The sequence below is a fragment of the Camelus ferus genome, chromosome 6 (assembly GCF_009834535.1).
Source record: "Camelus ferus isolate YT-003-E chromosome 6, BCGSAC_Cfer_1.0, whole genome shotgun sequence".
NCBI lineage: Eukaryota > Metazoa > Chordata > Mammalia > Artiodactyla > Camelidae > Camelus > Camelus ferus.
This window is the reverse complement of record NC_045701.1, coordinates 34,831,550-34,853,983: the sequence shown is the minus strand read 5'-3', so window position 1 is coordinate 34,853,983 and position 22,434 is coordinate 34,831,550. Positions and strand designations below refer to the sequence as shown.

General features: G+C 34.8%; 1 long non-coding RNA gene across 2 annotated transcripts in view; it reads right to left on the bottom strand.

Annotated features, from left to right (window-relative positions):
• The window catches only part of LOC106729610, a 458,398-nt gene that overhangs the window by 185,496 nt on the left and 250,468 nt on the right, over positions 1 to 22,434 (bottom strand). For both annotated transcript variants that reach the window (XR_004320598.1, XR_004320599.1), the window contains one exon: positions 4,015 to 4,065. This is a non-coding gene — a long non-coding RNA (uncharacterized LOC106729610). The remainder of the gene's footprint in view (positions 1 to 4,014; positions 4,066 to 22,434) is intronic.

Here is a 22,434-nt window from a genome sequence, read left to right as displayed (position 1 = left end):
GATACAGTGACATGACTGCTGTCTTGATCTTTTCACCATCCTGAGTGTCAAAGGCAGCTAGACTAGGCTTAGCTCAGTAGCTGTCAGACCATTGCTGACCTTCCTCTGGTCCTTATGTTACAGTATGGACTGCCCCTAGCTGGCCCCTCTTTCTCTACAGGAGCAAGGAAAATATTCAATAGATAAACTAATAAAAGGAAGAATGAATTAGAGAGTAAGAAAAAAGGGGTTGGATTTTACCTAAAACACATCATAAAATGTTAAAGTCGTTGGCTCTAAAACCTGTCTCTGCTTCTAACATGGTTGCTATATGTGCACAGAGGCCCTAGTTTGAGTGTTTACTCAATAGAAGTCATAAATCAATGGTTTCTGTTAGACAGAATTATGCTCTGTCACTTTGAATTTTTTTGTCACTTTTTTTTGTCTCGGGTGGGTGCTCACTTTGGAAGTCTCTTTGGCCATGAGACACTTCTTAATAACAGGTGCAACCTGTTATTAGAAACTAGATGAGTGCCACTGAATAGTCTGTAAGGCAGAGGCTAGTTTCATTTCTGTGGTTACAGCCTATCTGACTCACTAAGAAACCCTGTCCCAGGCCAGAATACAATCTATCACATTTCAAGGCTGAAGCCAGTTGCCTGGGATGAACTGTTACATCTCGACCACCCAGGGAAGTGTTACACCCCAGCCACCCTGGGAATATGGAAGCTACATGGTACTGTGAGTACCAGTTTGGGCTCTCTTGTTTACCAGTGCAGAAAATCAACCCAAAGAAGCTGATTCAAAAAAGACTTTACTAGCTTACATACAGAACAGTCCTGGTTCAGACTTGCCAAGATCTTGGAGTTCATATAATGCCATGAGGACCTGATCTCTCTTAAACACTTAGCTCTGCATTCTTTATGTTAGCTCCATTCTTTGATAGGAATTTCCATCATGGTGCCAAAATGGATACAATGGCTTCACATTTACAATCTCTGAATTCAAGTACTGTAGCCCCAGTGGATATCTAAGTACAGCTCACTGGCTCTGATGGTGCCAGCGGCCCCTCCCTGAAACAATTACTCAGGGCAAGAGAAACGCAATGCTTAATTCCAAAAACGGGAAAGGACTCAACAAGCAACAAATCAGCAAGGGCTAAAAGCAGCAGAAGGAAAACTGGGGTGCTATTTGGGAGGGAAAGGGTGACTATATAATAAATGGCCAAAACTGTAAATGACTGCTACACTATAAATAGGGAAACTTCTTTCTTGTTTCACTAGGGGCTTACTACAGTACCAGTGGCATTCTTTGTGACATAATTTTCATCTATTTCCCTTTAAGTGAGCTTTGGATGAAAATGCTCATATATATTTCAGAAAATATTGTCCTCACAGATTTAGCTACATATACACATATGCATAAAATAAGCATATATGCTTAGGACACATTATGAACTTGTTAATGGTATTTTGTCAGTCTAAATTCTGAAAGCCTCTCTGTGTGATCAACAACTTGCTAGGATGGGCAGAATAATGTCTCTCAGTTGGGTTAAAATATCCTGATATTTGAGAATTCTATTAAAATATTTCTCCCAATTTCATTTATTCATTCATTGAAATTACTTGTTGAGCACCTATTTTGTGTCTGATGATGTGTTAGTTGCTAGGGATATAATGAACTGCAGAGACAGAAACTCTACCCTCATGAAGTTTAAGAAGAGTGATGATGTGACCAGACTTGCATTTTGAAAAGATTACTCTCATTGAAGCATATGTAGGGAGTCTAGTTTGGAGGTTACTATAATAGTGTGGGGTCAGAGATGATCCTAAGTTTAACCTGAACAGAAACACATGAGATGGAGTAGAGTCATAAGAATAGGAAAAAAACTGAATATGAATTATGGAAAACTTGCTAATGGCTAAGAATTGAAGTTAGGATACAGTGAGACATTACTGTTACTTCCTATATATCTGACATACAAAACTGAATGGTTTCCATTCTCTTTAATAAGGAACACTGAAAGAGGACTAGGTTTGATATATGCTGAATATTTTTCTCTCTGCTATGACACTACGAGTATGTGTTGCATTTTACTTAGTTCTGGGCTTATATTATTCCCAATCACAACATTACTGCTCCAGTCGGTGAGAGATCAAGTTTCATCTTTACCCTAGAGCCATCATGATACCTGGCATCACAGGAGTGCTTACTTATTGTACCCACTCCACTTTTACAGACTGATTGGCTGAATAAATGAATAAGCAATTAAAAAGCCATGTATTGCAGCACCTATAAATACAACGTGATAGCATTATACTCCTTTCTATTCACCATTATCTTCTCTGGAAATCCTCTTTAGAAGACAAAATTCTGAAACTTTTAAATAATAACTACCTTTTAAAATATAATTAGATTTACAATTGTTTGCAGTAATTTATACCCCTTTTATAGAAAGTTATTTGTTTTTTCTCTAGTTTTATTGAGACATAATTGACATATATCATTGTATAAATTTAAGGTATACAGCATAATGGTTTGACTTACGTATATTGTGGAATGATTACCACAATAAGTTTAGTTAGCATTTATCATGTCACATAGCTAGAGGAAGTTTTTAAGTCAAACAAGAGAGGGCAAGAAAATTATATTGGTAAATATAATAAATGAGGCAACTATGCACATCTTTTCTCTTGTAAAAAGCTAGGGATGGCTAGGTCAGAAAGGTTAGTTTCAACACTTACTGTCCTTTCTCTCCCCCACCCCCAGCATTAAGAGCAACATTAAGTGGGAAATACTGAAAAATAAAGCTAAAAAAATAAAAACAAAAAAACAGTCAATGGAAAGATAAATAAGGACCTATATTCTTCATGTTATCATGTTACAAGGTATTTAGATTTTATCTGGAAGACGATCATTGGGAACCTTTGTTCTTTTTGCCTCTGAACCCTCAAAACTACTTAGTTTCTAAACATTCACATAACTATCTAAGTGCCATATAACTGATCATCTATTATAGCATTAGACTGTAAATTATCTCTTTTTTTGCTATTTAACTTTTCAAACATTTGTGTATTTGAGTCAAATGTAAGCCTTTGAGTTCCAGGATGACCTTGATCTCCTTTGTAGTCTGATCCCATCCCTTAACCTGTCTTGACGACAGTAAGCACTTTTCTGGTTGCTAGGCTTCTGATTAGTTGCTGTATTAATTTATTAGGAGGTTCTTATTCTTTCAGTGGTAAATGGTTAGCCTTTAGAATGTGAAAAAAGAACATATTCTCTCTGACAACATTCTTCCCGCCATTTCTACTTTAATGTTCTTGCTGAGTCGGAGTTATTTCCAATCAAAAATGATTTCAACTCAATCATAAATCTCCCATATATCTTCAGAGGGAATGGTTCCTAAAGCACACCCTCAGGGTTATTTTTTAATCTTCTGATCTTGTAATCACTAGAGCTCAAATAGTTCCCAAGTTACTCTATAACCTTTAGACAAGCATTGATTTATTTTCTGAGTTTCATCTTGCCAGACCTCTCATTTTAAAGACTGCTTCAAAAATGAGATCTCCGTTACCTTAACACTGGCTTTTTCCTTGATACATGTCCTGCTGTTAAGTGAATACATGACAGAAACACTGGAGACAGACAGAGGGCACTTTCTATGCTAATCATTAAACGGACCTGCTAAGTTTTTCCTCTCAAAATTACTTTGGGTAAAATAGCACTCTAGTCCTGGGCTAAAGGAACTGCAACATTTTCTAATGAATCTCCAAATGGACCATTGTTTCTCAGTCCTGGCTCTGCATTACATCATGAGAAGAGTTATAAAAATTTGCAGGGTGCACCATATTCCCATAGATTCTGAATTTAATTGGCCTGGAGTGGTGCCTAAACATTAGTAACACCAAAAATCAGTCAGGCTTAAGAAGCATGCTGCACTAATCAATAAAAGAAACATTTTTATTGTTTTGTTTTTAACAAAACAAGAATCTAACAACTTAGGTTCAAGTTTTCTATAACTCTGTCAGCAGTTACCTTGTGAATTTGGATGAGTCATTTCATCTTTCCAAGACTCAGATTTTTTACCTGCAAAATAAAAAAGTTTAGATGAGATGATTTAATCCTTTATTAGGCCAAATCTAATATTCTAAATTCTAGACACACTAAATTCCATGTTGGATACAACCAATATGAACCAGTCACTGATTCTGGTCTGCAGAGTTTTAAAAAAGTAGCTATTATATCCAGCAATTCATTTTATTTTATAATTAAATTCTTACGAAAATAAATAACTAATTCAACAAAATTTCACTATCCGTTATTCAAAACATTCTTTCACCTTTCTGTTTATAGGTAATTGATTAATTAAGTAATTAAATTGATATATTACTCTGAAGGACTTTTGTAGATGAAGGCCAAGGTTGGTTTCTTGTATTTTAATCACCCTATAGCCTCACCATACTAGGGCAAAATGAAGTTGATCACAACAACCTTTAGTTTAGTTGTATAAATAAATAATAAGGCTAAAAACTATGGCCTAGGAGATAGGAGGTTATGCATATGTATTGATATTTAGGGCAAAATGAGAAACTGTATCAGCATGTCTGGGAAAAGCTGCAAGAATGACTACCCAAATATCAAAAGTCAGATCATTGGTGACTTAATGGTCCATCATAGAAGATGATATCCTGCCCAAGACCAGATTACCTAGATCTGGTGGTACTTCCGCATACCATTACCCATCCTGTCTCTTACTCATATTCATAAAAAAAACAGAATCATTGACACTCCTATTATCCCAAGTTTTCAAGAGCTTTATTGTCATTTTATCTTCTAGCTCATTGCTATTAATCGTTATAGAATTCTCAGCAAACACTCAACTTTCTCTTATGTTTTGATGATCACCCCAAATAAGCAATCTTTTACCTTTCTCTTTCATTTGCCTTTCTCTGCCATAGTATTTCTCCCAAACAGATACTGTGGACCTCTGAGGTTTATTGCATAAAACATTCCAAATGTCTTGATTTATAAATTATGAACTGAGTTGTGTATATGTACAGATATTTGAACACTATTGATTTGAACAGACTGCCTATTATGAGCCCCAGTAATCCTCCTTTACTCTGCCTTGCTTTATTATTTAACTCTTTGGATTCATTTGGTGGCCTGAGTGTAATTTGGAGTAAAAGAGAATTAGCAATTTGGGGCAATTCTATATTGCATTCATGCTGTAGAACAGACTGAATATATTTTTAGGCACTGCATGTTTATAACCTAATTTTCCCTCATTACTTTACAGAGGTGACCTTGTTCTAATACCTTCGGCACCTGATGTTATAAAAGTGAAATTCTTTTCAAACCTAATGTGCTCCTGCTCAGAAACAAATGCAAGATAGCATTAACATTCCTGCCACAAAATACCTGCTAATTTGCTTGCAGTGAAGATAGAAAGCTTTTCATTACATATCACAAACTTCATTTATGTAGAATGAGTCACCAGGCTTGCTGAAAAGCCAATGAGCATCTAATCTCTAATGCTGCCTTCAGCTCTAACATCAATCCTCTTAGTTCAACTCATCTTTTATCATCTGTTCAGCTTTTTTTTTGTTTTTGTTTCTATCTTGTTACAAAATTGTGTTGTTCACCTGTCAAAACAACTTTGATTTATGCTTTTTTAATATTACAGCTTCAGAGAAGAAAACACACACACACACAGAGGAATATGCTATTTTCTTATTACAGTCAAAATGAAATCTATGCAACAGAAAATGAACAACTTGGTTTGAAACAAATGATGACTCTATTTCAGTTCATAAAAGTTGCATTTCTGATCTTTCATTCCACTTGATACGTATTCCTCCATGTTAAGTTTCTTTTGAAAATGATCTTCAGAGACCTGTGCAGATTTCTATGCCATCTCCAGCCACAAGTGAAAAATAAAAACAAAGAGGCTTTCAATGCCTTGGTTTATTCTAGATTTATTGACAATGACATTTCAACTGCAATTATTCTATTAAAATAATTTCCTTATGACATACTATCATTGGTGGAGTCTTCTGTTAGTCTTTCAGAATTTTCCTTAAGATTAACTCTGGAGAGCTACCTTGTGTCAATCTTGGATCATTTCCTTAGGAGGGAAAAAAAATGTGGTTTATGTATTATATTTAACTATCAACTTTCATTTAAAATATTTAATGAATATCCTTATTAGATATAAAATCCCTCAAGAGTTTTAGGGCCTCAAAAAACCTGACTAGGAATGAACTTTTTTGCAGTGGCAGATTTGGGAAACAAGTTAAATTGAATTTAATAATCTTGAAGGTGAAAAGTCAATAAAAGTCAGGCAAAGAACATGTGTGTGGAAGATTGAAGATATTCTATCACTTTGTCTTGGGGACATATTATGCAAAATAAGAGAGGTTTTTTTTTCCCCCCTTTTCTGCATTCTTTCCTTTTAAACATCAAACACATTTTATCCTTCCCAATAGGCTAACACAGAGGCATGTCCTTGCTGTAAGCAGCAGAGCCTGAGGTCATTATGCCCAATTTGTTGTACCCCAGGCCCTAATAGGTCTTCATAGCATCTTGATGAAAAACACAAGGTTAAATGGAGCTCCAGAGAGTTTTCTTCCCAGAATGAAGACTAGTCTATTTGTCTGCAGAAAAAGCACACACTTCTCCATAGGGTGACTGTTCCATGTGATTAACAATGAGAAAGACAGGGGTTCGGATCAAAATGAAGGACTGAGAGGATGTGGAACTCACCTCCTACCATGAATACATTAACAATACATCTACATGTGGAACAATTCTAACTGAAAGCCAGAAACTGGCAGAACAATTCCTGTACAATCAAAGCTGTAAGAAAGATCCACACATAATTGGGTAAGAAGGGAACAAAATTGATCAGCTCAAGACCTATGCCCCTGGGAGAAGACTCAGAGGAAAAAGGAGATTACACCTGAGGACACTTACCCTGGGGAATGAGCAATCCAAGTCACAGATTGGGCATCTCAGTTCTGGGGTCCTATGTGGGGGAGACAAACTCCTCTGTCTGGCTAGAAGGCCACTGAGACTAACAGAAGGGCTGTGAGGAGCCTGGAATCTACTTGCAAGGAGCTCTTGCCTGCTGGCTTGCTTCTAGGCTGGGTGGAAAAAAATCTAATGTTAAAGTGGTTGCCAAGGTTTCCTACAACTACATCACTGCCACCCAAGTCTGGGCTGAGCAAATGCTCTGGCTCGTTACTCCACATCCCAATGTGGCACTAGATTTGGGGGACCACAACTGGGGAAAAGACTCAACTGTCGGATACAGAGGAGACCTGGCCCTGGAGCAGACATGGGTGAGGCAGCATTGGCCATTGTTAGCACTTACACAAACATTACATCATAAACAGTCCAGATCTCTAATGGTGGCCGGTCCACCACAACTCACCCCTGATACAAGCCAAGAGGCCACATGGGCCCTGCCTTCCATGTAGAGTGATTCCACAAGAGAGTGGGGATGCCAGAGGCTGGATCAGTGATAAGCTGTGAGGGAAAAAGGGGACTTGCACCCAAGACTGCCTCTGAACAGAGCTTCAGGTGCCTAGACAGGTAGAATATCAGAACTATTCTGTGGCCTACACAAGCTGAGAGCTCATGTGGGCCCCACTTGATTTCATCACTCCACCATGCTGGGGCTAGGGTTCTGGTACAAGAAGAGAGAAAAAGACACACTTAATGGGGAAAGAGACAGCTTGGGCTCAGTGCTCAGGGCTTCTGCTCAAACAATTTTGGAACAGACCACAGCCCTGATAGGACAATGATGGCTACTGAATAGAGGGGAGACCCTAGCTAACCCCTCAATCTCCAGCTCCACCCCCTAACAAGGTCAGAGCTGCCAGTACACCCTGGGGAAATATGTGACTTGCATGCATGTCAAATTCAGCTTTCCCACCAAAGGCACTGGGCACATGCAGTATGTACAGGGATGCTCCCACCTAAGATCATCCCTTCAAGACCACAATAGGTAACTGTTTCATCTAAATTTATAGAGGCAGAGAGAGTTAAGCAAAATAAAAAGGCAAAGGAACTAGTCGTAATTGAAAAAGAAAGAGAAAATCCTTTAAAAAATAAATAGTGAAACAAAAATAAACAATTTACCAGATAAAGAATTCAAAGCATTGGTAATAAAAGTGCTAAAGGAATTAGGGAAAGAATTGATGTACACAGTGATATTAACAAGGAATTAGAAGATTTTAAAAAGATCCAATCAGAAATGAAGAATGGATCAGTGGAAAAGAATACATAGCCTAGAAATAAACCAACAAACTTTTGGTCAATTAATCTCTAACAAAGGAGGCAAGAACATACAATGGAGAAAAGACAGTCTCTTCAGCAAATGGTGTTGGGATAACTGGACAGCTGCATGTAAATCAATGAAGTTAGAATACTCCCTCACACTATACACAAAAATAACTCCAAATGGCTTAAAGAGTTAAACATTACACAAGACACTATAAACCTCTTAAAGGAACACATAGGCAAAACATTATCTGACATAAATCTTAGCAATGTTCTCCTAGGGTAGTCTACCCATGAAATAGAAATAAAAGCAAAAATAAACAAATGGGACCTAGTTAAACTTATAAGCTTTTGCACAGCAAAGGCAACCATAAGCAAAACAAAAGGACAACCTATGGAATGCAAGAAAATATTTGCAAAAGATGAGACTGATAAGGGCTTAATTTCCAGAATATATAAACAGCTCATACAACTTAATAATAATAATTAAAAAACAATCCAAAAATGGGCAGAAGACCTAAACAAGCAATTCTCCAATGAAGACATACAAATGACCAATCGGCACATGAAAAAATGTTCAGTATCGTTAATTATTAGAGAAATGCAAATCAAAGCTACAATGAGGTATCACCTTACACCAGTCAGAATGGCCATCATTCAGAAGTCCACAAATGTTAACTGCTGGAGAGGGTGTGGAGAAAAGCGGACCCTCCTACACTACTGGTGGGAATGTAGTTGGGTGCAGCCATTATGGAAAGCAGTATGGAGATTCCTCAAAAAACTAAAAATAGACTTACCATATGATCCAGCAATCCCACTCCTGGGCATGTATCTAAAGAGAACTTTCAATCTAAAAGATACATGCACCTGCAGTGTTGTTCACAGTAGCACTATTTACAATAGCCAAGACATGGAAACCACCTAAACATCCATTGACAGATGACTGGATAAAGAAGTTGTGGTATATTTATACAACGGAATACTACTCAGCCATAAGAAAGAATAAAGTAATGCCATTTGCAGCAGCATGGATGGACCTGGAGATTGTCATTCTAAGTGAAATAAGTCAGAAAGAGAAAGAAAAATACTATATAATATCATTCATATATGGAATCTAAAAAAAAAAAGACAAATGAACTTATTTACAAAACAGAAACACTCACAGATATAGAAAATAAACTTATGATTACCAGGGGTTGAAGGGGGTGGGAAGGGATAAATTGAGAGTTCAAGATTTGCAGTTACTAACTACTGTATATAAAATAGATAAACAACAAGTTTATGCTGTATAGCACAGGGAACTGTATTCAATATCTTGTACTAACCTATCATGAAAAAGAATATGAAAATGAATATATGTATGTATATGTATGACTGAATTATTATGCCTTACATCAGAAATTGGCACAACAATGTAAACTGACTATACTTTAATAAAAAGAAGAATAAAATTGCAACCCTCCCCCCCCAAAAAAACAAGGTAGTGGCACAAAAACAGATACACAGATCAATGGATCAGAATAGAAAGCCCATAAATAAACCCATAAATGTATGGTCAATAAATGTATGACAAAAGAGGTAAAAATATACAGCAGACAAAAGACAGTCTCTTAGCCAATTAGTGTTGGGACAGCTGTACAGTCACATGTAAATCAATGAAGTCAGAACACTCCTTCACACCATACACACACACAAAATACTCAAAATGGCTTAAAGACCTAAATGTAAGACCTGAAACCATAAAACTCCTAGAACAGCACATAGGTAGAATACCCTTTGACATAAATTGAAGCAATATTTTTTGGATCTGTCTCCCAGGGAATAAAAATAAAAGCCAAAATAAACAATGGGACCTAATTAAACTTATAAGCGTTTGCACAGCAAAGGAAACCACTGACAAAACAAAAAGATAACCTATTGAATTGGAGAAGATATTTGCAAATGATACGACTGACAAAGGGTTAATATTCATAATATATAAACAGCTCATACAACTCAGTATCAAAAGAAATTCTACACAACCCAGTCAAAAATGGGCATAAGACCTGAATAGACATTTTTCCAAAGGCATACAAATGGCTAATAGGCACATGAAAAAATGCTCAAGATGCTAATTATTAGAGAAGTGCAAATAAAAAGAACAATATCACCTCACACCTATCAGAATGGCTAATATAAAAAATGTCCACAAAAACAAATGTTGAAGTAGATGTAGAGAAAAGGGAACCCTCCTACACTGTTGGTGGAAATGTAAATTGGTGCTGCCACCGTGGAAAACAGTACCGAGGTTCCTCAAAAAACTAAAAATTGAACTACCATATGACCCAGCAATTCTACTTTTGGGTATATAACTGGAAAAACTGAAAACACTCATTTGAAGAGATAAATGTACTGCAGTGTTCACAGCAGCACTATTTACAATAGCCAAGACATGGAAGCAGCTGAAGTGTCTATCAACAGATGAATAAAGAAGATGTGATATATATACACACACAACGGAATGCTACTCAATCAAAAAAAGAAAGAAATTTTGTCTTTTGCAGTAACGTGAATGGACCTAGAGAATATTATACTTAGTGGAATAATTTAGATAGAAAAAGACAAGTGCTATATAATATAATTTACTTGTGGAACCTAAAAAATAATACAAACGATGGTATATAGCAAAACAGAAACAGACTCACAGATATAGAAAACTAGTGGATGCCAGTGAAGAAAGGGAATGGGGGAGAACTTCCCCCAACATTAGGTTATTCATTTATTCTATATCAACAAATTAGGATAGAATAGAAAAGACCTTCTGAACCTTCAATATTCTTGATTATTCATTTACTAATACCAGATTTTTTAATGCCTAAACAAATACTACTTCAATGCTTCTAATGCCAACAAAAATAAGATTTATTCTGAAACAATCTACAAATGATTTTGTGTTGAAGATTTTGCTATACCTTTTCTTGTCAAACACTTTCATTTATCTCTGGGAAACTTTTCAACCCTGAGAAATTTACATTAAAATTACCATAATGGGATACAACTTATACTACTACATATTTTCCTGTGTATTTATAAAGATACCTTTTATGATCACTATTAACAACATTGTGAAAAAGATACGTGGTCAACTGGCATACTGTCAGCGTTGGGGTAGATTGGAAGGAATTCTGATTCGTAATTCAGAAGCTCTGAACACTAGTTGTAGCTTCAACAATTTTAAACATTGCTTTGGATAAGTTATATAATCCCTTTGAACTTCAGCTTCTTAAGTCACTAAATTAACTAATGAAAACAAACTGTGGGTTATAGGTTGTCTGGAAATGAACAATATAATTTATATTTTCAAGTTATGATACAGTAGAGACTCACATATATATTTAAGGCTACCTATATGATACTAGATATATAAATTAAAGTTTGTAAGACAGTATAATGAAAATTATGTGAAATACCCTTTGCCAAATATTGTTTAGATAAAATGAAATAAGAACTAAGGACGAAATTTGAAAATGGTACACATATTATGCAAGTGCAAAGTATTGTCATCCATATCATTTTCGTAAATATTTCAGGTGCTGTAGGCAGAATAATGTCCCCCAAAGATATCCATGCCCTAATCTCTAGAAGCTATGAATATGTTCCCTACATTTCAAAAGGGGCTTTGTAGTTATTCTTAAAGATTTTAGGATGGGGAGAGTATCCTGGATTGGCCCAATGTAATCATAAGAGTCATATACAGCAGAGAAGTAGAAGAGAGGATCAGAGCGATGGGATGTGAAAAGGATTCACCCACCAGTGATGGCTTTCAAGATGGAGAAAAGGAGCCATGAGCCAAGGAACGTGGGCGGCCTCTAGACTCTAAAAATGTATGAAATAGTTTCTCCTTTGTACCATGAGGAAATGCAGCCCTTTTGACTCCTTGATTTTAACCCACTGAGACCCCGGTTTAACTTCTAACCTACAGAAATGTAAGAAACACATTTGTGATTTGTGTTGTTTTAAGTCACTGAGCTTGTAGTAATCTGTACAGCAGCTATAGAACACTAAAACACCAGGCACTATGCTATTTAATGTCAGACTGAAGTAGTTCCCAGGAACTCGGCCACCAAGAATGAAAGGCACACACCAAGTGGTTTAATACTCTGGAAAGGCACCTAGTGGCCAAGTTATACAAGGGGCAGATATAAGGCATGAAAAGAGATGGAGTAGCTTTTGGGCTAAGTGAGGAGAGACCAGAAAACAGGAATCATAACTGATCTGTTGTTCACATATTATTAAGCATCTGTAGTATACATAACTGTTTTTCTAGACATTTAAAAAAAACACAAGAAAGGTAAACACAATGCATATTCTTAAATGCAGAATCCAGTTAAAGAAAGATAATAGTAATATAGGATAGCAGTGAGTAAATGTCACAAAAGAGTACAAATGTCATAAAATACTAAGTTTTTTAAATGGAATAAATTATACATAAAATTATGAGTTTTATGAGTCCACAGATGAGAGTATTCAACAAAGGGAGAGCAATGAAGATGTGAAGAGGTGCAAAGATTATAAGGGCCTAAAAGCCAGTATGAGAGCAAGAGGAGGTAATATGCAGAGTGAACAGGAAGATTGCTACCCCCACTTTCCCACTGCTTCTAGGGAACTTCAGTGCTTATCTTTTTGGACATACTGGACTTCCATGAAAATTCCCCTTTGAATAAAGATATAAAGCTTTTTTTCAAATAATTTGACAACCACTGCAGCAATCAACGGGCAACCAGTGAACAGATTTAAGCTTGGAAATCCCATGAATACTTTAATGGAATGTAAAAAACAGAACAGAGACATTAATTGTGCGAACTTAAGTTCAAGGTCAATGGAGAAAGATTTGAAAAAGACAATTCTGATAGGTTAAGGAAAGAAAAGAACTATTACAATGTGACTATGGTTAGATAAGGGAGGGAGACAGAATGATCCTAAGATTCCTGGTCTAAAGGACAAGGGGAATAGTGCTGCCATTATTCATATTGGTTTGAATATATTAACTAATTTAATCCTGCTAACAACTCTACAAGGTGGCTTGTATCATTACTCCAGGTTTACTGATGAGGAATCTGAATGTGCATGAGGCTAAGTAATTTACTCACCTGTCACCTGTTTAGCTACTGCAGGGCCAGTATTCAAATTCAGGCAGTGTGGCTCTAGAGCCACGTTCTTAGCTGCTGGGCTGCAGTTATTTAGAGAAAGAGAACAACTTTCATTCTGGATACATGAAATTATAGGCAAATGAAACAGAATAACTCTGTATTACATTTTGCTGTCATTATCGGGAGATATCAGAACACTGCTGCTGGGTAAAGCAAGGCTGACCCTGACAAATAATAAATCTAGATTCCACTACATTATTGTTTGAGTCAATAGAACATCTTGACTTTTGCTGAATGTGCCAAGAACTGTAATATTATTTCATTATTATTAAACTACAGCAATTCATAAAGGAATTAGAGAGAGAACTACTTCCCTAGGCACAGTCATGCCATATGGCTGTTGCTAAAATATAGTTTTAAACAACATCAAACCTAAGGAGTGCTGCTGAAATCTCTTCATATAACACTAAATATAATCCCTAAGGAATTCCTAAGGGGTCAACAGAACACTAAGCAAACCACTGTAACAAGGAAATTATCTGATTCTATGTTACCTGTTTTCTTTAATAAATTATAAAAATACTTTAATAATTGTATTTCACCTTTTTAAATGTTGGTAAATTCCTCCTTAAGGTTAAGTTACTGAAGTATCACTGATAACAAGTAAGATAACAGATATTAGCTTCATTTTAGGTATGAAATTTCTGGCACATAATTAGAGATATGCAAACTATTATGCAGTCAAGAGAAGCCTCATTACCCACAGATAGTTGACAAAATGCTTTACCACCTGCATATTTCCTTTTAAATTTAGATCAAGATTGACAAAACAGGTTTTCCTGTGGTGCTTATATTTCAAAAGACAAAACTTCTAAGACTCCCTTACCCTAGTTTCACTTTTTATTTCTTATTTTTATTTTTTCAGAAATCTTTCTTCATAGAAGCCTTTGGAACTCTTTTGAAACTTTTTTTTTTTTAACTATTCTTTGCTGTTTGGAATTCCACTTCTGAGCTACAACTGTAGCGAAAGCTTTAAGATAACCAACACAACAAAAACAAAAGTGTGGCATCAAATTGAATCTGACCTTCTGGCAGGCAGAATGGAACAAAATCTCTCCTTTAAATCCCTCCAGTATTTGGTGAATCTTCTAATCCTAAAGAGCTGACTCTTATTGATTCTTTTTGTGTTATAAAAGAAATATCATATCTGAAGGACTTTTTTTTTTTTTTAATAGAAGTCTAGAGATTCTCAGCTACTTTGTCGCAAAGAATTCTGATGCTGAATAAAGAGTCAGTAAGTACCAAAAGAAGGGTTCTGACCATTTGGAGAAAAACGTGAAAATGAATCTTTCATTACCTTTGAATTTCACATTGAATCAACTTATGACCTTCTGACATATGCTATATTTGGTTATAGAATCTGAATATATGTCATAAACAGATTGAGAGAATCCTCAAATATTGAGAATATACTAAGATTAATTTAAAGTTTAATTGATATGAATAAATTGGGATATATACATATGTAACTATATGCATATATACATACATATATATGCTTGCCTGCTTTTTTTTTTACTGTAATTTGTTTTAAATTTAAAATTTCATATATGTTTGAGTACATTTAGTATGAATATTTTCCTTATGTTATCTGCCAACATTTCAGCATTTTCTGCACATGAAAACTATGATTCTCTGAGTTTGAAGTCCTATCTGCCATTCATCCTGGAAGTTAGAGAATTGTTTTGGGAGCTCTTAGGTCACTCTGCTGCATCTGGGTCACTGAGCTGAGATCCAGGCAGAAGAGAATGCTGCTCTTCTCCCACTGGACTTCTTTTTTAGTGCATGCTGCTGTTAATATTCACTCTCTCCCTAGGGTCTAACCAGGTTACACTCCAAGTCCAGTTCAGCATAGTAGCCAAAAGGTTTCTGACACTTTTGCGGATATTGTGTGCTATGCTAATATTTAAAATATGGGTAAAGAGCCACATACAGATCGAGAGAATAAATCCTTCAACTTCACACACACATAAAAGCCTTTCTGTAAATAAGTCCTCTAAGTAAACCATTAAAATAATTTATGATAATTCAATTGTTAGAATGTAGTTATTGTTTTCTAGTCTTAGCTCTAAGGTGAGTCCAGGCAAAGATCTCAAGGGCAATGTAATAAGAAATCTGGAATTTATTCACTTGGTGTCTAGTAAAATATTGAGAATTCAATTGGTAGATAGATATGTCTTTATAAATTTTCTCCTGAACACTGGCATTTACACTCAGCCTAGGGATATTTACAAAGTAATTAGTTACACCAAAAACACAATTCATTTTAAAATAGCTAAGATCCCAAAACAGAAGGTTCCCAATTGTGATTACCCTTCATCAATGACAATCCATTTTAAATTCCCTATTCAAAATTGAATTAACCACAAAAAGTATATTTGGGGCAGCAGTGTTAAAGTATTTATTTTAGAAATGATGGAATGCAAAATGTCATGAACAACAATAAGAATATGAATTCTTTGAAATGCACTTGACAACCAAAAGTGCAACATACGACAATTTTTGGAAAGATGTTGAGAAGTCCGAAAGTTCAGTTCTCTGCCTTCACGTGAGGCCATGCCTAAAATGACTTAGGAGAAATTCTGTTTTCTTAGGAGAGAATTATGTGACCACTTTTAAGAACTGTATGAAGTAAGAAAAACATATCCATTTAGGTTTTTCATACTGAGGAAATTTAACTAGAGAATTAATTAAGCAAGTGATAAAAAGTTGAATAGCCAAACTAATTACCACGAAGTAACAGCAGGAAAACACCAACTATCCCTGGGGAAAAGGGACAACATGAGGGAGTAGTGTAAGCAAAGCAAGAAGCCTGGTCTCATGGGCATTAGAATCCACTGTTTCGCAGGCAGAAGCTGGAACTATGGAACAGTGGCTTTCTATTAGGACCTGTAACCAATATGGACACACAGTCACCGCTAGAAATACTACTGTAGGCAGAACAAGAAGGGGAGAAATACTCTAATACATCCTCTTCTCACACCCATCAACGACTACAACTTGCTGAATGTAAGCAGAAGTTTACAGACATGAAAATCTGTAATACAGAGCAAAGCAAGGTTATTGGAAAAATAGACTAGGGACCAAACAGGCAAATGACCAGCACAGGCATTGTGGAGAAGTAAAAATTTTAAGAATCCCGCATCCAACCTCTTACCTGTTTCAAAGCATTCCATAGCCAGAAATGGTTCTGAAAAATGCTGTGCTTATGTTGAAGCAAAATCCTTTATTTGTAGTCTGATCACATTTTCTAGTGTTCACTGATCTGGTCACCATCCTTTATATAGTTCTGCTTCAGCTGTAAAGTTCATTTGGTGACCTTAATTATTATTTTGATTGGCTATGGAAATTAAATATATTCAAGTTCATTCTTGAGTGGCTATCTTCAAGAATGAACAAAAAGAATGATATTGAGATGCCAAGGCAGAAACATAGAGAACTTAACAGTTTCATCCTTCTTTAAGTATTTCTCAAGTGTTCTGTCTATAGATTTTTATGTTTCTCTTTAGTGTGGAGGAGAGTAAAGAACAGTTAATCAAAGTTGTTCTCTTACAGTAGCTTCAAGTCATAAAATCCAATCTACATCCATTCTGCTTAAAACACCACCTTCTATTTTGCATAAATATTTACAGGATTCCAATCATCTATCTCTAAAATCATGTTGAAGAGATTTATCACCTTCTTTCCTCTGGGAGGTAATGTTAAATCTTACTCATATAAAAATACCATGGACTTTCAGTTTCTTTACTGTTTTAAATGTTCTTCCAAGTCTTTACGTCTAACTCATTTAGAGTACATTTTGACTTTTTTTTTTTCTGCTTTAAGTCATGGTCTTAAGCTAGTTTTTGGCACCGATAATGTGGTTATTTTCATCCCAACCAAATCTAATTAATTTTTCAAATTAAATTCCAAGGCACATTATATCAAAGTTTTTACTCCAGCTAAAAACAAAATTCAGGAATGAAGAATAGCCATTTGCCCTTCCCCACTGTTTCCTAAATTCTGTCTAAAGTTTTTTGTTTCTTTTTACACTAGGATGATTTCTATAGAATTTAGTGTTTTTTTTGGGGGGGGGGGTATGAGTATAAACCCTGTATCAGTCAGGATTCTCCAAACAGAATCAATGGATATATGTATCTGTGTATATAAATATGCATGGGTGTAGGTGTGACTAAGGAAATGGCTCAGGAGATTGTGGGGGCTCCAAGACTGAAATCTGCAGGGCAAGCTTATAGTCTAGAAATTCTGATAAGAGTTGGTATTTCAGTCTTGAGTTTGAAGGCAGTCTGGAGACAGCACTCCTTCTTCTTTGGGGGGACTTCAGTCTTTTCTCTTAAGTCCTTCATCTGACTGGATAAGGCCAACCCACATTATGAAAGGTAATCTACTTTATTCAAAGTCCAGGATTTAAATGTTAATCATATCTAAATAATGACCTCATAGCAACATCTAGACTGGTCTTTGACCAACAACTGGGCACCATAGTCTAGTTAAGTTGACATAAACTTAACATTCTCATTTTCATTTGTCACACGTTCCTTCTTTGCCATTTCAAATGACCAGAAACCTATTCAATTTGAATTGTAATGCATTGTTATCTTTCATAAAAAATATAGTAATATGAAATATTTGGGGAAATGTGTATTCTGAATATATGACTATAATTTTTAAATAGTATTTTAGAATATTAAATATTATTATTAAACTGTATTTTGAGCAAATGCATCAAAATGAAAAATGACTAGCAATATTTCCCAGACAGAAAATCTGACAAAACTCTGTAGGAGAGGTATATTAACTTTGATTTATTATAAAATGCCCTCAAAAGCTAACTTAAATTTATTTTTAAAAATGTTTGTCACTGAACATTTATTCTATAATCTTCTTTGTATTAATTTTCCATACACTTTACAAAAGTAAATTGTGGTGGCTATATATGAAGCATCAATTTTGAATAGGTACCTAACTCAAACTTTTTTACAAAGAACGCATATTTTAGTAAGCTTAAAAGCCATTATGTGTCTAATCACCATTATTTAAAACCTGTTAAGCATTACCTCAGTAAATGTTTCCCTAGCACTTTATGCAGTGTTCTAGTTTAGAAAGTATTTATTTTTTTATATAAATAACTGCTTTATCACTTTTTATAAATCTACTTATAAAAAAGCATGAACTTAATACTCATAAAGAGACTAATTTCTTAGTTACTTTATAGTTTTTATTAATTAAATGTCATTTCTCACCTAATGATAATCTTTTTTAACCTTATAATTTCTTCAGCTGAAATTAGAAATAAAACAGTTCTCTTTTAATTCTTTTGTTCAATGTTGCTTTAATTTTTCTTCTTGATACTGTTCTTACTCTTCTTTCCAGAGATCAGCCACCATAGAATTTAAAAACTTAGAGGTTCTTAATTTTTTTCAGTCTCTAAACAGTAGGATGGATGGTCTACAAATTTGAACTCCATTGGGAAATATATTTGTCTTTCCTTTTTTTATTTAAGAACTTCAGCAATATTTAGATTATCAAGTCACACACTGCTTTTTAAATAATAGTAAATATCAAAGTCAGAGTGAAACTCCATGGATTTCCTTTCACAAAGCTATATGCTAAGCTTGTGTATAAGAAAAATATGGATTATTAATAGCTCCTTTCCCGGAGATAATGCTTTTCCCTATGTAATTTAAAGATTTTTCATAAACATAGCCTCATTAATCTTCTCAGTGTCCCCTAAGGTAATTGTGTATGCATGATTTCCATTTTACAGATTATAAACTAACCTGAGGAGACTTGAGTGTTGTGGGATTCATTTTGTTTCTCATGCCACAGCTTTGACCCACAAAGATTTCAGATTTATTATAGGCACAGACTTTATTTTACTCTTCTATCGTATTCCCCCAAGGTCCAAAGAGAATGCAGTCTTGTGTGACCAAAGGAAAAAGAAGTTTCAAAGTTGGAAAGCCAGGATTTGAGACATAGCTTTCCCACTTGGGCAAATTATTTAACCTCTCCAGGTTTACATCTGTGAAACACCTGTTCTCTCCACAACACAGTGTTGTTTGGGAGGCTCAAATGAAAGAAGTATGTAAATTGTAGATATTTTGTAAATTGAAGCTCCTACATAAATGTTAATTATGTTATTCTTGTATTTCCACTTGACTCTTTGAAACAAAGCTTGAATCTTTTCAATGTTGGCATCCTTGAAGCCTAGTACAGGTATATCAGATACGTTCAATAGTCATTCACTGAATACATTAATGAATGAATGCTACTGTGTGTCAGGCCCTGCTCTAGATCTTGCTGTTGATAGTTGCATTTTAAAATACTGTTATCAGGCGGGCCTGAAGTCACTAAACGACTGAAGGAAGTAAGGTGCAAGCTTGCTGCTAATTGGGAAACAAAACAAAACAAAACATCTACATAAAGGGTAACTGCACTTTCCAAGAGCAAAGGCCTTGATGTGGAATGTGTCAAGAATGTTCAAGGTACAGAGGAAGATTGATTTGGGCTGCTACAGTGAGAGAGGGAGATGGTAGTAGGACGTGAGATCTGAGGTAGTAGGGATAGAGGTAGATCAAGAAAGGCATTTGTGGGTTCTTACAAATACTGATTTTCACTCTGAACAATCTGGAGAGTACTGGAGTGTTCTGAACAGGAAGAGACACAACACTGTAGATCTGTGATAAACTATACTGTGGAGGAACAAGAGCAGAAGCAACAAAAACAGCTAAGGGGTCAATGCAACAGTCCAAGCAAAATATGATGGTGAATTCAACTAATATGTACTAGCAGAGCAGGCGGTGATAAGAAGGCAAATTCTAGACCCAGTTTAAATGTAGAGCTGATAAATACATGTAATTGGAATTAAAGAGAAACTACAATAAATTTCAGAGAAACTGACATCTTTATAAAATTGAGTTGTCCAATGTATGAACACAGAATGTCTTTTCAATTATTTAGACCTTTAACAATTTTCCTTAATTATCTTTGAGGCTTCCAATGTTAAACTCTAGTACTTATTTCCTGTATTTTACCCTAATGTTTAATGTTTTAATTATTATTATAAGTTCACCCTTAATTTATTATTCTTAATCCTCCTTATATAATCTTTACATATATAATCTTTATATATATATATATACACAAATATACATAATCTTTCTAAGTACTATAGTAATAACTAAAAGAATGATATCAGATGTAAAACAAAAAGATAACAGAGGATAAAGAGGAATTTGAAAATGCATAAAAATTTAAAAAGGAGAGAAAGGAGCCATAGAGGAATAAAGGACAAAAGCATGAATAGCAGGAGAAACACAAATATAACACAAATGTAATAATATGCATATGTATACATGCATGTGTATGTACATATGTATATACACACATTGTAAAATTTTCAACTTATATGTATATGTCTATAAAATGTTAAAAGTGTGCTTTATGTATTTCATTCCCTTGTTTCATGACTTTTTTCCCTTTCTTTTTGTCCTTCATCTGGAGTAGTCAAATATTTTTTATTATTACATGCTTTTTCTTGATCAATTATTTTCACACTATTTTTTTTAATGATTATACAGTATATTATTTTAGCATCTTTGATTTATTGCAATCTGATACAAATTATTTGTTTTACCACTTTCTAAGTAATGCTGGAACCTTAGGACCTTTTAAGTTATTTAATCCTCTTTTGACTTTTGCATTAATTGAATATATATTTTAAATTCCAAAATAATTATTAATAAATGTTCATTTTGATTTAGCTATATAGTTAATATTTCCATTACTCTTCATTTTAACCTAAATTTCAGTGTTTCTACCCATTATTATTTTCTTGAGACCTAATTATTATTATTTCATGTTCTCTGATGAGAAATTCTCATTTCTTCTCTTTTTTTTTTTTTTTGTTAAACATAACTTTATTCTACCTTCATTTTTAAGGGGAAGTGTTGCAGGGTACAGAGGGGACACAATTACAAGTTCCCATATTTTAGGCACCTTTTCCATTTTATTCTGGACTTCATTATTTCTGTTAAATATCAGTTTTATCAGCTTTGTAAAATCCATATTTTCAAATATTGTTTTGCACTGTTCTCTGTTGCCTGTAGTTCTGGGATTCTCATTACTATTGTGTTAGACAATGGAAATCTCACATGTGTCTTATACTGCTTTCCTTTACTTCCTATTATTCTTTTCTCTCTGTTTTCAATTTAGATATTTTCTATTGTTTTGTCTTACACTTAACTAATTGTGCTTTCCACTCTAATTTACTGATAAAACCACTTACAGAATTCTTCTTTCAGCTTTATTTAAGTAAAATTCACAAATAAAATTGTAAGATACTTAAAGTATATATCATGGTGATTTGGTATTTGCATACATTGTGAAAGTATTCCCACCATGCAATTAATCAGCATATCCATTATCTCACAGACTTATCTTTTGCTTTGTTTTGTTTTTGGGGGGAACATTTTACTTCTATTCTCTTACAAATTTCAATTATATAATATAATGTTATCAACTATAGTAACCATGCTTTACATTAGAGCCTCAGAACTTAAACGCACTTGAGAGCTAGAAGTTGGTACCTCTTTACCAACGCAATTTCCCTCAATCTCTAGCCCCTAGCAACCACTTTTCTACCCTCTGTTTCTTAAAGACTGACTTTTTTTTTTTTTTAAGATTGTATATATAAGTAATTCCATGCCATATATTTGCCTTTTTCTCTCTGGCTTATTTCACTAACATAATGCTCTCAAGGTCCATCTATGCTGTTGCAAACGGCAGGATGATTTCTTTCTCATGGCTGAACATTACTCCATTATTCCATGTCAAGGAGCTTACCCCTTTGTTTTCTTCTAGAAGTTTCAAATTTTCAGGTCTTATGTTCGAGTCTTTAATCCGTATTGAGTTGATATTTGTGTATGATGTAAGATAGGGGTCCTGTTTCATTCTTTTGCATGTGGCTGTCCAGTTTTCC